The sequence below is a fragment of the Danio aesculapii genome, chromosome 2, assembly GCF_903798145.1.
Source record: "Danio aesculapii chromosome 2, fDanAes4.1, whole genome shotgun sequence".
Taxonomy (NCBI): domain Eukaryota; kingdom Metazoa; phylum Chordata; class Actinopteri; order Cypriniformes; family Danionidae; genus Danio; species Danio aesculapii.
Genome location: NC_079436.1, coordinates 39,236,648 through 39,257,464, shown reverse-complemented (window position 1 = coordinate 39,257,464; position 20,817 = coordinate 39,236,648). Strand labels below are relative to the sequence as shown.

The 20,817-nt window shown below is 34.3% G+C and overlaps 1 protein-coding gene across 1 annotated transcript in view; it reads right to left on the bottom strand.

Annotated features, from left to right (window-relative positions):
* Positions 1-20,817, bottom strand: part of clstn2a (calsyntenin 2a) — a 449,004-nt gene that overhangs the window by 40,801 nt on the left and 387,386 nt on the right.

The following is a 20,817-nucleotide window of genomic DNA, read 5'->3' as shown; positions in this document are numbered from 1 at the left end:
ATTTAAAATTATATAAGATAAAACAATAAGATGCAACAACAACAACAACAATAAAAATATTAAACAGTAATAAACTAACTATAAAATAAAATAAATGAACAATATGAATACACAAAAATAAAATAAAATATATAAATAAATAAACAACAGTAAAATACATAAACAAATTAAAACTAATAAATTATAAAATATATACAAACAAACAGAAGTTTCAAAATAAAATATATGTTAAAACAATATGACACAACAACAACAACAACAACAACAACAACAACAACAACAACAACAACAACAAAAATACTCAACTGTAATGAACTGTAAAATAAAATTAACACTATAAATAAATAAAATAAAAATATATAAATAAACAACACTAAAAACAAAATATAAAATATCTACAAACTAATAGAATAAAATTCATAAGATAAAAATAATTTTAAAAAGATAACAATTATTCTAAGATACAACAACAACAACATTAAAAAATACTAAGCTCTAATTAACTAACTACAAAATAAAATAAAAATATATAAATGGAAATAAGATAAAAATATATTTTATTAAATATTAGATTTATAGATTTCATTAATATTACATATAAATTAAATATATATAAATTAAAGTATAAATAACTTAACAGTAATTAAATAAAATAGATACAAACAAATAGAAAAACTGTAACAAGACTAAGAAAAAGGAAAAGAAGAAAAAGAAAAAGAAGAAAAAGAAAAAAAGAAAAAGAAGAGTTGTTATTTATGTTTTATATGTAAGGAATCACTGTTGTAAGGTGTAATCACATCTGTGTTCTTATGCTTTTCTTCTGACAGATTTCGGCACTTTTATAATTTACGAACATCAAACATTCATGTCCGCATGCCCATAATTGAACAGAAATTTAACTCAATTTGTGTCAATTATACTATTCATCATTTATCATCTGTCCTATTACATTAATTAGGTACAATTATGATCAGACGCTAATTATAGGGACATAGATTTATGAGTGCAAGAAAAATCTAATCACTTTACATATCAATGGAAAACCGATCACAGCTGTTTAAGATTCCTTTATACCCTGTAATTATTTTTTAACTCATTTAGATGGTTGTAACTAAAAGCTGTACGCAAAGAATAGAGATTAAAATTAAACTACGAAAGACATGTAAAAGAGATTTCCTTTTGTTATTCTGAAATTCATCACATCTGAGAATTCATGATAATGGTGAAACAGGCTGAAACAGGCCCAGCCGTAATTAACTGCCTTGCTTATTTTTTGTTCAACTGCCTGTGGTGTCAATATGTTGCAGTCTTTTTTAATACCTGTAAGAAAGAGATGTAGAGAAAACAAAATAAAACAAGCTAAATTCTAATCTGCGTTGATCAAATGAATCACCACACCTTAATATGTGGTACTTGATACGAATATGTATTATTTATAAATAAAAATATTATTTTATTATTTTCTACATCATTTTTTGAATGATTTAAAAAATAATAATAATATTTTTGTTCATAAACAATACATATTCCTTAGTATACCAAACATTAAGCTGTGGTGTTTATTTGATTCAGGATTTTGAGGAGTATTTATTGTTTATGAATAAAAGTATTATTTTTTCATTTTTTTTTTTAGGATTTAACTTAAAAAAAACAAATGGAATATTTTTATTGTTAAATAATGAATATTGCTCAGTATACCACACATTAAGCTGTATTAATTTGATACAGTTTTTAAGGAATATTAATTATTTATGAATAAAAATATGTATATTTTTTTATCCATAAATAATTCATATTCTTCAATATACCACACATTAAGCGTTGCTGTTCAGTTGATACAGGTTTTTGAAGAATATTTCTTATTTATAAATAACAATATTATTTTACTATGATTTTTTATGATTTAGAAAAATTAAATAATATTTAAATTTATAAATGTAATGTGTATTTATATAGTGCATTTATCGTGTACCGCCATACACGCGAAGTGCTTCACAATTATGAGAGAGGTCTCTCCACACCAGCACCAGTGTGTAGCACCCACTTGGATGACGCAATGGCAGCCACAGACAATGGCGCCAGTGGACCGCACACCAGCTATTGGTGAAGAGACAGTATAGAGCCAATTCGGGGGATGGGGATGATTGGGAAGCCATGATCGGTAAAGGCAGATGGGAGAAATTTGGCAAGGACACCGGGGCTACACCCCTACTCTTTACGGGATTGCATGTCTCACTTGAAAGACAGCGCTCACTGATAATATAGTGTCCCCTTCATTATACTGGGGCATTAGGACTCACACAGACCGCTGATTAAGCTGCTGGCCTCACTAACAGCACTTCCAACAGCAACCTAGTTTCCCCATGTGGTCTCCCATCCAGGTACTGACCAGACTCAGCCTTGCTTAGCTTCAGTGAGTAACCGATCTTGGTCAGCAGGGTGATTTGGCTGTAAATAATAACTATTCCCCAATATACTGTACCACACATTAAACTGTGGTGTTTTCTATATCATTGTTTTTTGATGGCTTTCTATCTTTATAAATCCTTACTGATTTCTGTGTAAATAAGAAAAATATTGTTGTTAACTTTAATTAAAAATAAGCAGCCAATCCTACAAATAATAATAATAATAATAATATTAATAATAAAACATTAAAAAGAATAAAAAGCTGAAGCTGATCATACTACATAAACTACACATTACGCTTTAAGCTAAATAACTGCAATTGTTGAAACTAAAACTGGATAAAGCTTAACAGAATACATATATAAAAAAATAATAGCAATACAATGGCAAAGGTGCATTACAAAAATTTAAAAACATAAAATAACTATATAACTAAAATAATTCCATTTCACTCACTCTGATAATAAATAGTATTAGTCTCTAAATGACACTAAAACACTGGTGCTTTTTTGCCTCAGTGCCATGATGATCTGATGCCAAATTTAAAACAAACCAACAAATCTTCTTGAAACATTACTGTACGTTCCGTTTTGTTCTGACTCTCCAGTACACACGAATGACAATGAGAAAACTGAATTATATCCAAATTTCATTAAAAACAACACCTGCCACCTGTGTACAATAACCAGAGCCCCTGTAATGCCATAAAGATAATTTTCCATTAGCGCAGTAAACATGTTTATGTGAACTCCACAGGCTCACACGCCGTCATGGAGAGCAGCATCTGAACACTGATGGAGAAGATTCTGAGCTGCAGCAGAGCTAACAGAGAGATGCAGGAGCCCATGCAGGTCTCCAGAGACAAACACTCTCATCTAACCTGCCTCTGGGGACAGATCTCACTCCACACCTCCGTTTCTCTCTCTCTCTCCCTTATCTCTCCTTTTCTAGAATAGAGATGCTCTTTATTTCCATTTGACTGGACTCTTCAAAAACAGCTTTTTTGTCCTTCTGCAGCAATCTCACTCTATAAACCTAAGCTTTTTTTCTCTTCTTTTCAAGTTTGCAAACGTGCGCACACATAGGTTTGCTTTTGTGGATTGTGAGGACATTCCATACAGTAGGTTTGTGTTTATACAGTACAAACTGTATTTTCTATTGCACTACACCAGCTATAGGAAATTATGTGCAATTTTACTTTCTGAATAAACATAAATAAATAAATAAATAAATAAATAAATAAATAAATAAATAAATAAATAAAAAAATAAATAAATGAATGAATGAATGAATGAATGAATGAATGAATGAATGAATGAATGAATGAATGAATGAATGAATGAATGAATAAATAAATAAATAAATAAATAAATAAATAAATAAAATAGTAATAATAAACTAATTCTGTTCGATTTATAAGCTTTTTGGGAAAAAAAAGAACACCAGCAATGTCCTCATAATTCACCATGTCCTTGTAATACTTGTGTCATACTCATGTCATTATACAGATTTGTGTCTTGGAATTTTTTGTTACAACTTAATTGTTTTATGTTCAATCCACTTAAATTTGTTAGTTTAACTTTATTTATGTTGTCCCAACGCAAATCGATTGAGTGGATCCCTGCATTTTTTACAGTGTATGTGACACATACACAGTACACTCACACGGTTTATGAGGACTCATCATAGGCATAAGGTATTTTTTTAACTGTACAAACTGCTTATTATATGGCCTTACTCTACACTGAAAAAATGATTCAAAGATGATTTGGATTTACAATTTTTTTTTTTTTTACGTTAAGGGGTTGTAAACAATTTATTTGGGCTGAATTTAAACAAACAAATTAAGTTGAACATTATTAAATTTGTTTGTTTAAATTCGACACAAATAAATTGTTTGCAACAGTTTTGCAGACATAATTTTTTTTCAGTGTATCCCTACACATAAACCCTACCATAACCATAATGTTTGCAGATATTTAAGAAATGCTTAGTAAACATATTTGTTTATCTAAGAAAACACAGCTGAAGTCCAATACTCTGCTTTGAAAATGTGCGTTATGTGTCAGAACGTCTGTCTTTGTTTTGGTCATTTATTAATTAGTTAATTAGCATTAATTAATTAGCAAATAATATAAATATTATGAACGTAAACATTCGGTGAGCAGGTTACATTGTAACCCCGTGTCCTAACATGCTACATAAAGAGATTTGCAGTGATAAGCAATTCGGCTGTTTGCACTAGACGAAACATTACAAAAAATTAAATACAGCCATCCAGAAGCATAAAACAGCGCACTTACTGCACTCCAACAAAATGGTAAAGTTTATAATCGAATTATTACATAAAAAAACCTCTTTAACATTATTTAATGGATATGCTAAATTACTGATATGTGTTGGCTTGCACAGAGTCACAGTTCTAAAGTTCAATTTAAAACGGTTTATTTTATTTTCAAGATCTGAGGTGAACTACCTGCTGCTGCATTCAGTAGTATGGCAATACATGCCATGTGAAATGGCATTCAAACTCACATTGTTAGCATTTAACACTGAATAAAGCACGAGGTTAACCTGAGGTGATCATTGTCATAGTTTTTGTTGTTCAATTTCAGGTGTTGGTTAAGACAAAACTTTTGATATGGAAAATATGTGTTCTATCACGTGCCATTGCTTTTATTTAGAACATTTAAATCAGCTTTTAGGCTCGACAGTCGGCACACTGTGCTGTCGTCAATCTGGCAACCTGCACTTGTGTGTTTTTTGAACCAGGTGTGCAATACCTAGTTCAACCACTGTGTGTCAAAATTACATACTGCACCTTTAACAGTGTAATACCTAGGTCATACTAACGTCCTTATACAAAACTTTGTGTTCTTGTAAACAACAGTTACCAAAATACACAATAATGCGCTCAAGTGCCATTCAGACCCTTGGTCTTTTTGGGGCAATTGCTGAAATACAGGACCCTGAAGGTAATGGTTTTATATTATTAAATGGTAATGTCGATTAAATTGCATGGTGATGCCTGGTTGGCATTGTCAGCTGACCAACAGAAGAAAAAATAAAAAACAGCTGATCTATTAGGATTTATATACACCAAAATCTCTAAGGTCTACAGTGAAAGAAAGAAAGAAAGAAAGAAAGCAGCAGTTCTGCAGGCAAAAATGCCTTGATGCCAAAGGTCAGAGCAATTTTGGCTCACCAACATTCAACAACAGAAGATTTGAGAAAGAATCTTGTCTTTGTCTTGGTTGTTCAGCATGAGGATGGTCAGACTTTGGCATAAACAATATGAAAGCATAGATTCATTTCGCCTTGTATCAATGCTTCAGGCTGGTGCTGGTTGTTTAATAGTGTAAAATTTTATTTCTGCACTGTTTGGACCCTTTGAGTAAAAGTTTGCTAAATTAATAAATGTAATATTCCATATCACTTGAATTATCACAATATAATACCAAACTCTTTGTTGCACGTACAGTACAAACAGCCTGCCGACTGTTTTAACTAAAGATTTTGGGAGGTAATTGGGACTGAAGTCCTGCTGTTTTCCTAAAAGAGAGCAGAAATGATTTGTTGCCAACCCATTAAACATAAAAAGACTCTTCAAAAAGTTTCCAGAAATGAAAATGCAAAAATAGGCTCATGCAATTTAGCAAGCCAAAGCAATGTCCAGTGTCAGTGAGGCATGAAAACAGCAGCATTAGCGCTGCTTAATTAAACAGCTCATGCAACGTCTAAAAATCGGGCTTCTGTTCAGACTATGAAAAACGAATAGCCTGCAGTGTGTAAACATGTGGACAACACTTGAAGCTTGTTAATTGCAACACAATTGCATGCAAAAAGCCACGAGCAAAATATCTTGATTGCAAATATGCAAAACTGTTCATCAAATTAAGGAGACACACACACATAAACTTGTATCAAGCAGTTGATGTAGGCCTGGATTTATACTTTCTGCATCTCTATACATCCTTAAATTAAGGATGAGGGAAAAGATACATGGGTTTTGTTCCGATTGGCCTGTTTTTCACTGGGATTTTGCACTCATGGGATTTACATGAGAATGAGGAAACAATGGGGTTTGAGGCTCATGGTTTGTCATTTCCATGTACTAAACTATTATTATTGAGCTATGCCTAGGTATATTCACCTTTTAGCTGAAGCACAACATAATAGACAAACCTTAGGACTCGCTCTCTTTTATTTTCTTTTTTTTTTTTTTTGCAAGAAAAAAAGTCAAAACTCCAATTTAAAAATAAATGGAGATGTGTTTTTTTAATTGGGTTTAATAAAATAACATTAACCTTCAGTTAAAAATTAAACAAAGAGAGTAATTTTATGTTGGTGAAAGCAAATATTTTTTTTCATGAGAAGTGATTATTTATTTAATTTAAATCTCAAAGCGTTCATATACTAAAATACGTTTATTGTGTGAAGTATTACATTATTTGTTTTCATCTAAACAAAATTATATTTCTACAGTAAACAAAATTCAATCTAGCCTCCATCCATCCATCCATCCAAAAACAAAACATACACTAACAAATGCTGGGTTGTTATACACTCAAATATATTTTTGTGCCTGTTCAATCTGCTTATTTGAAATAAAATGAAACACAATTCTTGAGTTTTTTTAGGGACAACTTAATTGTTGTATGTTCAATCCACTTAAGTTTGTTTTAAAACAACAATAACTTAATAAATAACTTCTCAGTTGCTTTGGCTCAATTCTCGATTGAAATTTCAAAACAATAAGTTTAGATCTCTGATCAGTTAGCTTATTGCTCACTTCAGAGTGGCTTTTCTCATTGATTTAAGCAAATTGCAAATGCTTTGTGCACATGTGTGCAAACAGAAAGTACAATTTTATGTAGTTTGGACAAAAACTATTAGCATATGGCTTGTTGATCAAAACTGATCAGTCAATTCTCATTTAAACTGGCAAACTCTTCACAACTTCTTAATCATTTTTCATTGTGTAAGCCACCACACTCAAAACTATCTATTTATCATATATGGTACCAAACAATATATATATATATATATATATATATATATATATATATATATATATATATATATATATATATATATATATATATATATATATATATATATATATATATATATATATATACAGCACAGTCACTACATTCACAATCATGAACTGCAGTAATATGCTTGTGGAAGAGCAATTGGAAGAAGTGTAATCTCTGGCAAGGCCAACATGAGCAGGACAGGATGTCCACCAAGAATAATTTTTTTTTTCATGGATGATATTTTGTAGTTTTTTTGTGTGTATTTGTGGTACCCTAAGAAATATAAAATACACAATACAGTAGTTGGACAAGATTGCACTTATGAAATACCTTTGTACACAAAAAAATGTACTGTATAAATACAAATGTTATTTTTTTCTATGTAATATTGACTTTTCTCAACAAATATCAGATTTCTTTTATTTCCATGGTTGAATGTCATGGTGAAAAAAAAAATCATTTTAGAGCAGTGAGGCTCACACAATAAAAAAAATACACTTTATGTTTTGGTGGTCTTGTCTAAACTACTGACAAAATAACTAGGTTCTAGAGCAAGAATTAAATGTTTTGGGTGAGTAACTACTTTTTGCAGACATGCAATAAAGTTCTTAAATTCCAGCAAAAAGTTTGCACTCACAGTTCAGAGAATGTTACGTCTGTTTTAAAAAATGTGCCAAAGCAATTTGGAAAAACTGTAATAGATTTGTGTTGGGACAACATGAAGGTATTTTGTTGAACCAAGCATTTTTTTAAAGTGTAACTTAGTAATGACAAAAAGTCAATAGAAATATTTTTATATTGCTTTAACTTGTTTTAATAAGCTAATCCAGTTTCAATAACTTTTTTAGGTTATACAAAGTGTAACTTAATATTTTAGTCAGTTTGATTGATGTAAGTTGACATAACTAGAAAAGTTAATTTCATTCAATTAAAAAAAATTAAGGCGGCAGTATTTTTTTTTTTTTTTACAGTGAATGTTGTGTCAAATATGGACAAACCAAAACATTGGTTTAAAAAGTGCAATTGAAATTTATTTAAAAACAATTAATTAACCCAATATTAGGTTGTCCATATTTGACCTAACATTGGATTACGAAAACCCAGCATTTTTTAGAGTATAAATATGATGCTGTAAATGGGATAAATACATTTATAATTAGTATTTTGTTTGCAAAAATAAATATTAATACAACATTTGACCTAATATAATTTTTTTTTAAATTATTAATTCTGGGTGACATGGTGGCTCAGTGGTTATCACTGTCGCCTCACAGTAAGAAGGTTGTTGATTTGAGTCCCGGCTGTGTCAATTGGCATTTCTATGTGGAGTCTGCATGTTCTCCCTGTGTTCTCGTGGGTTTCTTCCAGGTGTTCTGGTTTCACCCACAATCCAAAGACATAGTGTATAGGTGAACTGAATAAACTAAATTGGCCGTAGTGTACGAGTGTGTGGATGTTTCCCAGTACTAGGTTGCAGCTGGAAGGGCATTCATGGTGTAAAAAAATATGCTGGAAAAGTTGGCGGTTCATTCCGCTATGGTGACCACAGATAAATAAAGGGACTAAGCTGAAGGAAAATGAATGAATGAATGAATAATAATAAATTCTAGCAACATTCAGAAAATACAAATTGTAGAAAAATACAACAAATAGCAAACTCTGTCTGCAGTTTTACAGTAAAACCACATGGCATTCATTCATATTTTACAAGTCTCTGCATGTGTAGAATACTAAAGTAAAAAAATAAACAAAACAATCATCTAAAATTAATTAACATTACTAACTTATCAACTGCTGGCCAGCTAGTCAACTGCATGACTCCATCTCTATTCTATCTATTGACGTTCCACTTACATGTCAACCTCTCCTCATTACATGTCCAAAATGAACAGTGTGCATGCTTTCCTGCTAATGAAACGCACACATGAAGCATTAATCTTGGCCTGACAGAGGATGATTTTGGCTGTTTCAGCACACAAAGGCACATGCCGCCAAGGATTAAAACGTGCTTACATTTGGCCTCCTCCTCCGCCCCCATCCCTTGCTCGCTCGCTCTTCGCACATTTTATTTTTCTTTTTTTTTGCTGCAAACATTTTTAATCTGTTCCCCTGTCAACAAACTGCATCCACGACCTTCAGAGCAAACAAATAAATGAGAGTGTGACAATAAGCGAGAGCTGGAACACAAATCACACCTAGAACTATACGTCTCTTTCTACATGCACAAGCATCATTGTGTCATGTTGGCGACGGGAGAGAAATGCCTTGCAGGCTGCGGCACTACAGGCCTGTTCCTCATTCAACATTAATGCATTGTGTTTGCAGGCCTGTGCCGCTGCCTCCAAATAAGGCTTGAAATACACTGAAATGCTGGTATCAAACTAGGGTTGGTCATATTTACAGTACATATACTGTATCTTAGATAGATAAGCCAAAACATTATGCCCAGTCACAGGTGATTAAATGTCCAATTTAACTCCAGATCACCCTGCAAGGTTTATATACAATTCCGTAACAACATTTTTTAAACACCGGAACTACCAGAATTCTATAACTACTACAATTACCATAGGAGTCATTCTGATCGTTCTCTTATAAGACGCCATATTAATTCATTCATTTTCCTTTTCCTTCCATTTTCCCTAATTTATCAGGGGTCGCAACAGTGGAATGAACCGCCAACTATTCCGGCATATGTTTTACGCAGCGGATGCTCTTTCAGCCGCAACCCAGTACTGGGATACCCCCATAGACTCTCAAACCTTCTATTGAGATATTAAAATTGCACTTTGAATGTCGGTTGTCATATTTAATTAAGTCGTCACCCTAAAAAATATGGTATTTTTTGCGATCCTACCTATACATGTGTAGTTAGGCTACTAGTCTACCCATGAATATTCGAGACTCGCTTTCACAATCAGGCGGAAAAAACTTTTTAGCACCTCTGAATATGCTGTTTTGAAAGACATAAATGAATTAAAGTTCTGTTTTGCATTCAGAAAGTTATATTTATGTTACCATGAAGTTGCTAGGCAACAGAGGCATGACAATTCAAAATCATGGGGAAAAGTAGCAGACGCATGCCTCTATTTTGACCTCTGTGTTAATAAAAGGCCATGAAACCCTCTGCCTCAGCATGGTGTTTTCAAAGTGTCGAGTGGCGAATAAGGGAAGGATTTGGATGAAAAGGGAAGATTCATTATGTGCACAACAGCTGATTTTCACAGTGGCAACACAAAAACAGACGCAGGGGAGATGGACAGTGATTCTGAGAGCAGCATATACAGATCTAAGAGCTGTGTTAAAGTGGAGTATTTTCAGTCCATATTGTAGTGATACTACTATAAACTTAGTAACTAAATCATTTTGACTAAGGTATGTCACTGATGACCCATGTCTCTAAACAATTCTTCTACTACTTGTTTGAACTACGGTTAGCAACACAAAATGGCGTCTCTCTGAACACTGTAACAGGTAAAAGGAGTCTTCGAAGTAGGGATGCACCGATCCCGATACGGTTCGATACCGCATATTTTGCTGGATCGGGTATCGGCCAGCTGGTACAGATCCAAATCTGATCTTGCGCGTGCGCTATATTCTGTTTTTAAGCTAACTAAGCCATGAAGGTAGCCTTTTATAAGCCACTAGAACGTTGTCATGTAGGCCTACTATATCCCAAATGTTCTGAAGCCATTCTACAGTTTAAAGTGAAGTACAGATGAATATTCAAGTGGTTAAATTCATGTTCAGCTAAGCGCTTCCCACTGCTGCACCTGTCAATCATTCTCCATTCATTCACAATTCAAACTGCGTGTCGCGTTCATGACAACACGGAAAACTAAGACTATTTGTTCCTGTTAGTTTAAATAATTAGTGGAGAAATGCATTTAGTTTTGCATTAAATGGGTTCATTTTGACCAGCAGCAGGAGTTCATTTCATTGCTGTTTCATCATGTTGTGCTGTGTCTGTTAAATCAGATCGTATTCGCTATAGAGTAGAGAGGGTTTATATCTGCTCTTCACACACAAAGTAGGCCTACATGAAATGTTTAATTAGAAAAGCCTCAATAATACATTAGACAGATCCTCAACGCACTTATTTCTTCCATTTGAGCTGCTGTTTTGCAAATGTCTGCAGATACCAGAGCGCTGCGCGCTTTGTCTCCGATGCATCAAGCGCTTTCATTCACGTGCCGCTGCATGCGCAGAGGGGACGTGCGCCGCTCCATAAGATTATTCTCACAATGAGTTTGTTCTCCCATTCTTCAGACTGAGTTTCTTCCAAGGGGAATACTTCAAGTGCTGCGAATAGTTTTAAAACCTGGCCCATTGTGGTCAAAGTAGTTAGCATTAACAGAAAATGATTTAGCCTAATATAGGCTACTCTGAAACTGTCAATATTTCACTGTAATTTTATTTATTAATATTTTATTTAACAGACCAGCTTGTGTTTGGCGCTGAAGCATATAAGCGGACCTTGTTTTGAATTTTCTCCGTCTCACTCATGTTGTTGAAATCTTGGTACAGACAGCCAATTTCCACGCATGAATTTACACAATGATCTCATTGCCGTGATGTACCTTCAATTTTTTTTCTTAAACCGAAGAACGAAATCGCTCTAAACAATGCAGAAACAACCAATTTTCACATTTTAGTGAAATATATGTGTCCTAATAGAGTTTTAGCAACATGGGACATATATATGACTGTCAACTTCTCAAAAAATGCATTTTGGTGTTTCGTGAACCTTTTTACAGGTAGAAATAATTATAGCTCGTTTGTGTTTTGCTATTTTAATAAAATAACAGTATTAGAAAGAATATACACATATTTAGAGAAAGCTAGGGTATTATTGATTTGTGGGTTTTATTCCAACAAAGTTTTTTAACTGCAAAAAATTTAAAACGGACAAAACATCTAAAACGTTCTAGTGTTCATTCCCATATCCCCATCAATTCCTATATATTCTGAAAGTTTCCATCTAACAACATCTAATGTTGAAAGTACCTATAACGGGTATGTGTTAATCAGATTTAGACCTTAGAGCAGTGAAAAAAGGTTTCTTGTTCCAATAGCTCCCATTTTCCAACATCACATGAGCACTGGTTTACATGTGCACCATTTACCAAAGAAATTTATAGTACAGTGGCAGGATGCACTGTTGGAGGATGACAAGGAGTGTGATGCTCTTATCTATGTACTGCTGGGGAAGCTTGGGTCTGACCATTTGACACACACAAACACACTAAAACTACCTTGCTAAACATTATTGCAGATCAGATATCCCTTCAGGACCATGGTGTTCTCTGAAGGAAGTGGTGTTTTAGCAGGATAATGCACCCTGCCACACATTGTTCAGGACTGGTCAGAACATGATGAAGAGTTCAAGGTGTTGCCCTGGCCTTCAAATTCCCCAGATCCCTTTCCAATTGAGCATCTATAGCAGGGGTGGGCAACTCCTGTCCTTCAGAGTCTGATCAAACACACCTGCCTAAAAAAGACACAAGCTGTGTCCGAAATGGCTCACTTGCTCACTCATTCGCTAATCCCTGTATAGCGTATGGTAGTGGAGTAGACTATATCAGAAAAGAGGAAATGAAAATGAGTAAGCGGATTGGGAGAGTGATGCAAATAGCAAGAGCCACTCAACAGTCTGTCGTGGACAATGTTGTTATAAACATTGAACATTTCACCGACTATACAGAAAATGTCCTTTTTCTCTTTATGAATTGAATGTCACTGTTCGTTTGTCATATTTATTGTATTGTTTAAAAGCAGAGAGAACAAAACCATCTGCTTGGTATTTACTTTTGAAGTATATTTTAAAAGAAAAAAAACATTCACTATTAATTATGCCTGGATTACTCCTGCACTGTAAAAAGCCTGTTGCCTTAAAATTATTTAAACAAATGAAATATGTGAATAATTATAAAACAATAAGTCAACGTAACAGTTCCGAGTTACAATGGGTTTACACTCTAACTTTATGTAAACTTGTCTCTTTTAGAGCACCAGGTTTACTCACCTTCTTCTGAAGTACAGTGTAATGGTTACGGTTAAGGGTTGGGGTTAGGCGTAGGCATTAATCTGTATTGCATAGAGCTCACCTTGCAACTTCACCAAGTCTGCATCCAGACCCCTCTCGTGGCCACAGCCACATTGTATGTACATTTAAAATCAGAGTGGTTTGAATGTAAAAAGTAGTGAAAAAATTGGGAATGAGGTTGTTTATTCAGAATTCAGACTTCACTCCAAAATGGTGGTAACCCAATATAGTTTAGGACACTTCTCAAGATTATATTTTTTTTTAGGTGTGTTTGATTAGGGATGGAGCAGAATTCTCCAGGACAGAGGACCTTCCCACCCCAAGCCTATAGTGTGTGTTGGAGTGAAGCATCTTCTGCTACTCTTTGGATGGCAGATAACACAGACCACCTTAATGGTCAGAAGGTCATAGCAAGCAGATGACCAACAGCAAATTAGGCAGAAGGTCACAATGTTTTGGCTCAGTGGTGTATAATCTGATATGCTCAAGAAGTAAAAAAATAAAGGTGGGTTAAGTGTTGATTCATTTTGTGTTAACATTTTTTTAATTGTTGCACTGAATGAATTATTTTACAAATCATGACCTGTAATAGAGTAACCAAAACAAAGTGATTTGGTGGCCATATGATTACAACATATCATCCCCAAAGAGATGACTAGCTAGATGTATAATACTATTATGAAAGCATAGAGTGAGGTGAGTATTTATTTAATTTTAAACATATTTAAGAAAAAATTCTTTATTTTTATGAAGACAAAAACACACTTTGATTATGGTGATAATTTTAACGGTTTTCATTTAATGCTTTTTATATGTTAAGAGAGCAAAGATGTTTGGTAGCTTTTTTATTAAAAGATCAGTAGCAAAACACAGCTAATTCCTTTCTTCAATCAGTTCTTTGATCCAAAGACTTCTTTGTCTATCATATTAAAAATGTTCATGGAATTCTCTATGTGGCATTTTTCATTAAAAGCATGCATTTTAACTAAATGTTATATTTAGCATTTTTAATTTTTGTTTCTTGCAGTTTTTCATATTAGTATTATTTAAAAAGTCATATATTTTAATCAGCTTCACAGCACAGAATTATTTAAAAAGTCATATATTTTAATCAGCTTCACAGCACAGAATTAAAAAAAACTTTTATCAAGTCAATGTCTTTCTGCTAATCAGTAATGATGCATTTCTAATGAATGCCTGTTTTTTTTTTAAACAGATAAAAATATAAATAGATCCCCCAGCAATCATGCACACATTTCCAAGTATTTTTTTCCCAATAAATTGCTCTCTAGAAATAAGAACTCTGAAATCACATTGCAAAGTAAATGATGGCCCTTCAGTGAGTCTGATGTCTTGTTTCTATAGGTCAACACATGGAGGAAAAAAATACTGCACTTATTTCAGAGAAAGTAAATATCAAGACATGTTGTAAATTGTCAAAAAGAATGTAATATATTACACTTTATTACATATTTGCTATTAACCATGACTATAAATAACTCTCAAAGCATATACACTAACCGGCTACTTTATTAGATGCACCTGTCCAACTGCTTGTTACACAAATTTCTAATCAACCAATCACATGCAGCAACTCAATGCATTTAGGTATGTAGACATGGTCAAGACGATCTGCTCCAGATCAAGCTGAGCATCAAAATGGGGAAGAAAGGTGTTTTTGAATGTGGCATGGTTGTTGGTGACAGACGGGCTGGTCTGAGTATTTCAGAAACTGCTGATCTACTGGGATTTTCATGCACAACTATCTCTAGGGTTTACAAAGAATGGTCTGAAAAAGAAAAAATGTCCAGTGAGTGGAAGTTATGTAGGCACAAATGCCTTGTTGATGCCAGAGGTCAAAGGAGAATGGCTAGACTGGTTCGAGTAACTCCTGTTACAACCGAGGTATGCAGAAGAGCATCTCTGAAAACACAACACGTTGAACCTTGAGGCGAATGAGCTACAGCAAGCAGCAGAAGACCACACCAGGTGCCACTCCTGTCAGCTAAGAACAGGAAACTGAGGTTACAATTCACACAGGCTCACTGAAATTGGACAATAGAAGATTGGAAAAACGTTGCCTGCTCTGATGAGTCTCGATTTCTGCTGCGACATTTGGTTTGTAGGGTCAGAATTCGGTGACAACAACATGAAAGCATGTAACCATCCTGCCTTGTATCAACAGTTCAGGCTGCTGCTGGTGGTGTAATAGTATGGGGATATTTTCTTGGCACACTTTGAGCCCATTAGTAGCAAGTGTGTCAACGCCACAGCCTACCTGAGTATTGTTGCTGACCATGTCCATCCCTTTATGGCCACAATGTATCCATCTACTGAAGGCTTTTTTTAGCAGGATAATGTGCCATGTCATAAAGCGCGAATAATCTCAGACTGGTTTCTTGAACATGACAATGAGTTCATTGTACTGAAATGGCCTCCACAGTCACCATATCTCAATCCAATAGAGCACCTTTAGAATGTGGTGGAACGGTAGAGTCGCATCATGGATGAGTAGCCAACAAATCTGCAGGAACTGCATGATGCTATCATGTCAATATGGACCAAAATCTCTGAGGAATATTTCCCGTACGTTGTTGAATTAATGGCACAAAGGATTAAGGCAGTTCTTAAGGCAAAAGGGGTAACCCAACCCAGTTCTAGTAAAGTGTTCTCTTGCTGCTTCTGGAATGTCTTTCTCATAGAGAGAGAGAGATAAAGAAAGAAGGAAAGAGAGGTGTCCAAGAAATTTGGAAGGAATAAATGGCTACTGCTAAAAAACCTTTGGCGGTGGCATTTAATCAAGGAGCCCGGGGGACTCTAACTGTGAGCCGACTTGGGAGGTGCAATTCAAGGTTTCATTATTTCCTTGATTGAACAGCAGATTAGGCTAATTTTAGGAACTGCTTTATCTGCTCCCTCATCTGCTCCCCTCAAATGGCCTTGTGAGAGGAATGATTTGTTCTATATGCGGAACGGCAAAAATAAAAAGCACTTTTTCTCGCCCCTCTTTTTTTTGTGAGATGTAGATACACATCTTATAATCGATTACTAGAAAGAGACGTTTGCAAATCGGTAGACTGAGATAAAGCTCATAAGGCACAAGGTTGGGAAAGATTTTTAAGATAGTAGTACTGCTGTTCCCATCACCCTCGTGCTAGTCAGCAAAGGACATTTTGGGTAATTGATTATGGAAGTTTGGTCTAGTACGAGCTTGGCACTGCCATCCACACACCTGCCTCCTCATCTCCAGTCATCAGGAACTATACTACTTGAGCCATAAGGAGTTCTTCGAGACACCTGCGCAGGGATATTCTCTCACAGCCGTTATTCACCGTGACAGATGGAGCTCAGCCAGACGCTCATTCCTGACTGGGACATCCCCACAGAATTAAATGAGATGGTGCACCTCTAACTGAGAAAGTCAATGAAGGAGGCACTTTAAACCACCCACTTTCAGATGAAGGTCTGTAGTCTCGGTGCTTTGATGAGAAGACAAACAGTGCAATTTGCTGATTGCAAAGATGGGTGCAAGTGACAGATCTTTGGCTGAGAGGATATGAGAGAGATTGGTGACTGATTCAGGGGAGCAGGTTTAAGATCTGCATTGGGCCGTGATATTGGATGTTCTGTGTAAGTGGCTCCTGATGGATGGAGGGTCTTATTTGGGCATTTCTTAGACCAGGTGTCTAAAAAAGCATTTTTCAAAACTGGTTTACTCTTTTGTTTTTGTTTTTTAGTTGTTTTCAATGGAAGCAGCACATCCTTGTCATGTTCAACTAGATATACTGTACAACAATACAGTGGTCCCTTGATATAACGCGGTTTACTTTACACAGTCTCACAGTTTCGCAAATTTTTTTGTGTAATTTGACATACATTTCTTTTTCACAGCACGTTGTGTTCTGCGTCCTGATTAGCGCATTGTGTTCTGCATCCTGATTGGCTGTACACCACTGTCAATCAATCTCCTCCTACTGTGTCTAATGTACAATATAGAATGTATTCATCTTGCCAAATTTACATAAATCTTTGAATCTTTGATGTTTTCAAGTTTTTTTCTCACAATATCGACGAAACATTCTGCACCCTCAAAGGCACCTGAGGTAGCACCCAAAGGCAGAGGAAGTTGCTAACCATCCCACAAAAAGTTGGACATGCTGAAGGAAGGTAGAAGTTATGCGGCTGTGGGGACCATTACGGAATAAATAAATAAAGATCAAATGATTTTGATCTTTGGTTTCATTCTATAGTACTGGACTTATTTTTCTATAAAGGTTTGAACTTCGAGAGTGTTTAAACAAGAGAGAAAAATATGAAAATGTTAATGCTTGTCTGAGAAAAGTGTATAAAGTGTGTAGGGAGGGGGTTTACAGCCTATAATTGTAAAAATGTGACTACCTTGCGAATTTCATCTATTGCGGGTTATTTTTAGAACGTAACCTCCCTTGAATATTGAGGGACCACTGTATTCAATGATTCAATGTTGTTGTAACGAACACGCACTATATGGATATCATGGGCACTTCAAAAATAAGTGAATAATTATTTATTATTTAAACTTTTACAGTGCCTTTGTAGAATAATCAAATTGTTGATTGTCAGTGGTTTTTCATCACAGTGCCAAATATTTGATGACTTAATTGGCATCTTAATAGGAATAATATATTTTCAAACAGAAACATTTTCACATGTTAATCTGCCCTACAACATTGAAAATTGTGTGACTATTTATATTCCTTCTGTTTATTAACTTTGGACAGCAAGTCATTTGTTAACAGCAGTTACCAACCCAAGCTCATTATTAAAATGTACCCCTGTATACATTTCTGGACTGTGTGAAATACATCCCAGGAGTACGTCAAAGTCAATGCAATGACAGCTACAAAATCATGTATTAATCTTAGCTGATGCTAATTTCTTAGTTCATGCATAACACATGTAAATCAAAAGTCATAATCATTTTAATAAATTGCATTAAAAATTAATAAAATGATGTTTGTATTTTTTTTAATTTCTTGAACATATAACTATAATATGACTATAATTTCTCACTGTTGATTTTAATGCATTAACAAATTTTTACTAATGAGACTTGGTAACCTATTGTACTTTATCATAGTTTTGCAATTTAATTTCTTTAAAACATTTATTTACTCTGAACATGTGCACAATAAAGCAATACACAAAGTATGTTTGGCTTATTATACCATATTTATCCTGGTAAAAGCTTCAGCAAATAATTGCATCAAGACAATCTGATACCAGCAGAAGCCGATGTTCAACTTTGGGTAATTTTAGTCAGCCGGACAGTGGAGGAAGGACGGAGCAAATTTCACTTCAACCAACTGCAACAATGCTCTTGTTAAAAGTTGGGACAACAACAACAACAAGCACAGCAATGGAAAAAAAATGTAAAAGATGAAATGCAGAAGTGCTCACAAGCAATCACAGCAAGGTATTTTGAGAATAGCGTTGGCGTTTTGGTGGACATTAGGCCTTAAGGCATGCAGACAAAAAAATCTGACCAGTTGCTGTTAGTAGATAAAGTTTGAAAAAACTTTAAAACCATCATTTGGAAAATGAATGAATGAATTATATATTATATTATATTATATTATATTATATTATATTATATTATATTATATTATATTATATTATATTATATTATATTATATTATACATTCATTTTCTTTTTGGCTTAGTCCCTTTATTAATCCAGGGTTGCCACAGCGGAATGAATCGCCAACTCAATCAGCACATGTTTTATGCAGCGTATGCCCTTCCAGCCACAGCCATCTCTGGGAAACACCCATACACACTCATCCACACCCATACACTACAGACAATTCAGCCTTCCCAATTCACCTGTACCGCATGTCTTTGGACTGTGGGGGAAACCGGAGCACCCGGAGGAAACCCACATGAATGCAGGGAGGAAACCCACATGAATGCAGGGAGAACATGCAAACTCCACACAGAAACGCCAACTGACCCAGCCAAGGCTCGAACCAGGGACCTTCTTGCTGTGCGGAGACAGCACTACCTACTGCGCCACTGCATCGTCTCATATTATATTATATTATATTATATTATATTATATTATATTATATTATATTATATTATATTATATTATATTATATTATATTATTACATCACATATTATATTAATTATGTGATATTACATTACATTATATTATAATATATTGTATTTAAAACACCTATTTGAAAAACACATCATAAATACTGACTAACCCTGGTTACAATACACAAAAAACCACTGTGACATTTTTGATTGTATATTAGCACTATCCAGTATTGTGAGTTAAGTTAGTATTTTATTTTATTTTTTAATTATTTATTTACTTCTCAACACAGGCCACCAGAGTAATATTTAGGCCCTCTAATGACATTTTTATTTTTGCCACATAACCACAAACAGAAACAACTTTCCCTCTCAAAAACCTCTGTTTTCAACAAATGGTACACATACGAATAGATATAAATGCATGACACAATGAAGAGTGACACTTCCATTTCCCTTTTACTCTTGTCACATATAAAACACACAATACTTTTGTATGTAAATACACTGAAAAGGTACATGGATTAAAAAAGAATTACATGGATTGCCCACTACTGACAACGTTTTATACATCCACCTTGCTTTTTGTATTTCACATTGTTGTCTTTTTGGGGTTTGTTAATTGTCTACACACCACAACACTCACTATAAAAAAATCATTATAATAATTTATTCTATTTATTTTGCTAAATGTCATAAAAGCATTATTTTAGATATGCCTTTGCTGCAAATGACATGTAAAAGCCTTATCAACTATTTTATGTAACATATTATCAAATCACAATATCTCCATTCAGTTCAGTTATAATTAATTAGGATTATCTAATCAAAGTTATTTCATATAGAACAATAAAAATAGCTGACCATGGTCATAGATTTACACACTAGATATTGCATACGGACCCTGAGTTTGTGTCAATACCGGCGCCACATTTGTACAGTGCTCCCAGGACAAATGTCATTCAACCGCACTAGCCAATACTAAAGGCAATCTGAAGATGCTAGAATTTTAGCGTGTAAATGTACTGTGTGCATGTGTAGTAACGAGCAAACAAAGAAAACAAAGCACAGAGGCAGATCATTTCATAGGTAAGATTTAGTTTGTTTTTGTATGTTACGTACTTTTGTGCTAAACAAGTAACGTTACTGATGATAATACAGTTACTTACTGCACTGACCATAAGGTAAAGCAGCACCAACTTGCACTAAATACTAGGCTTATGCTAGTTTTGTTGTAT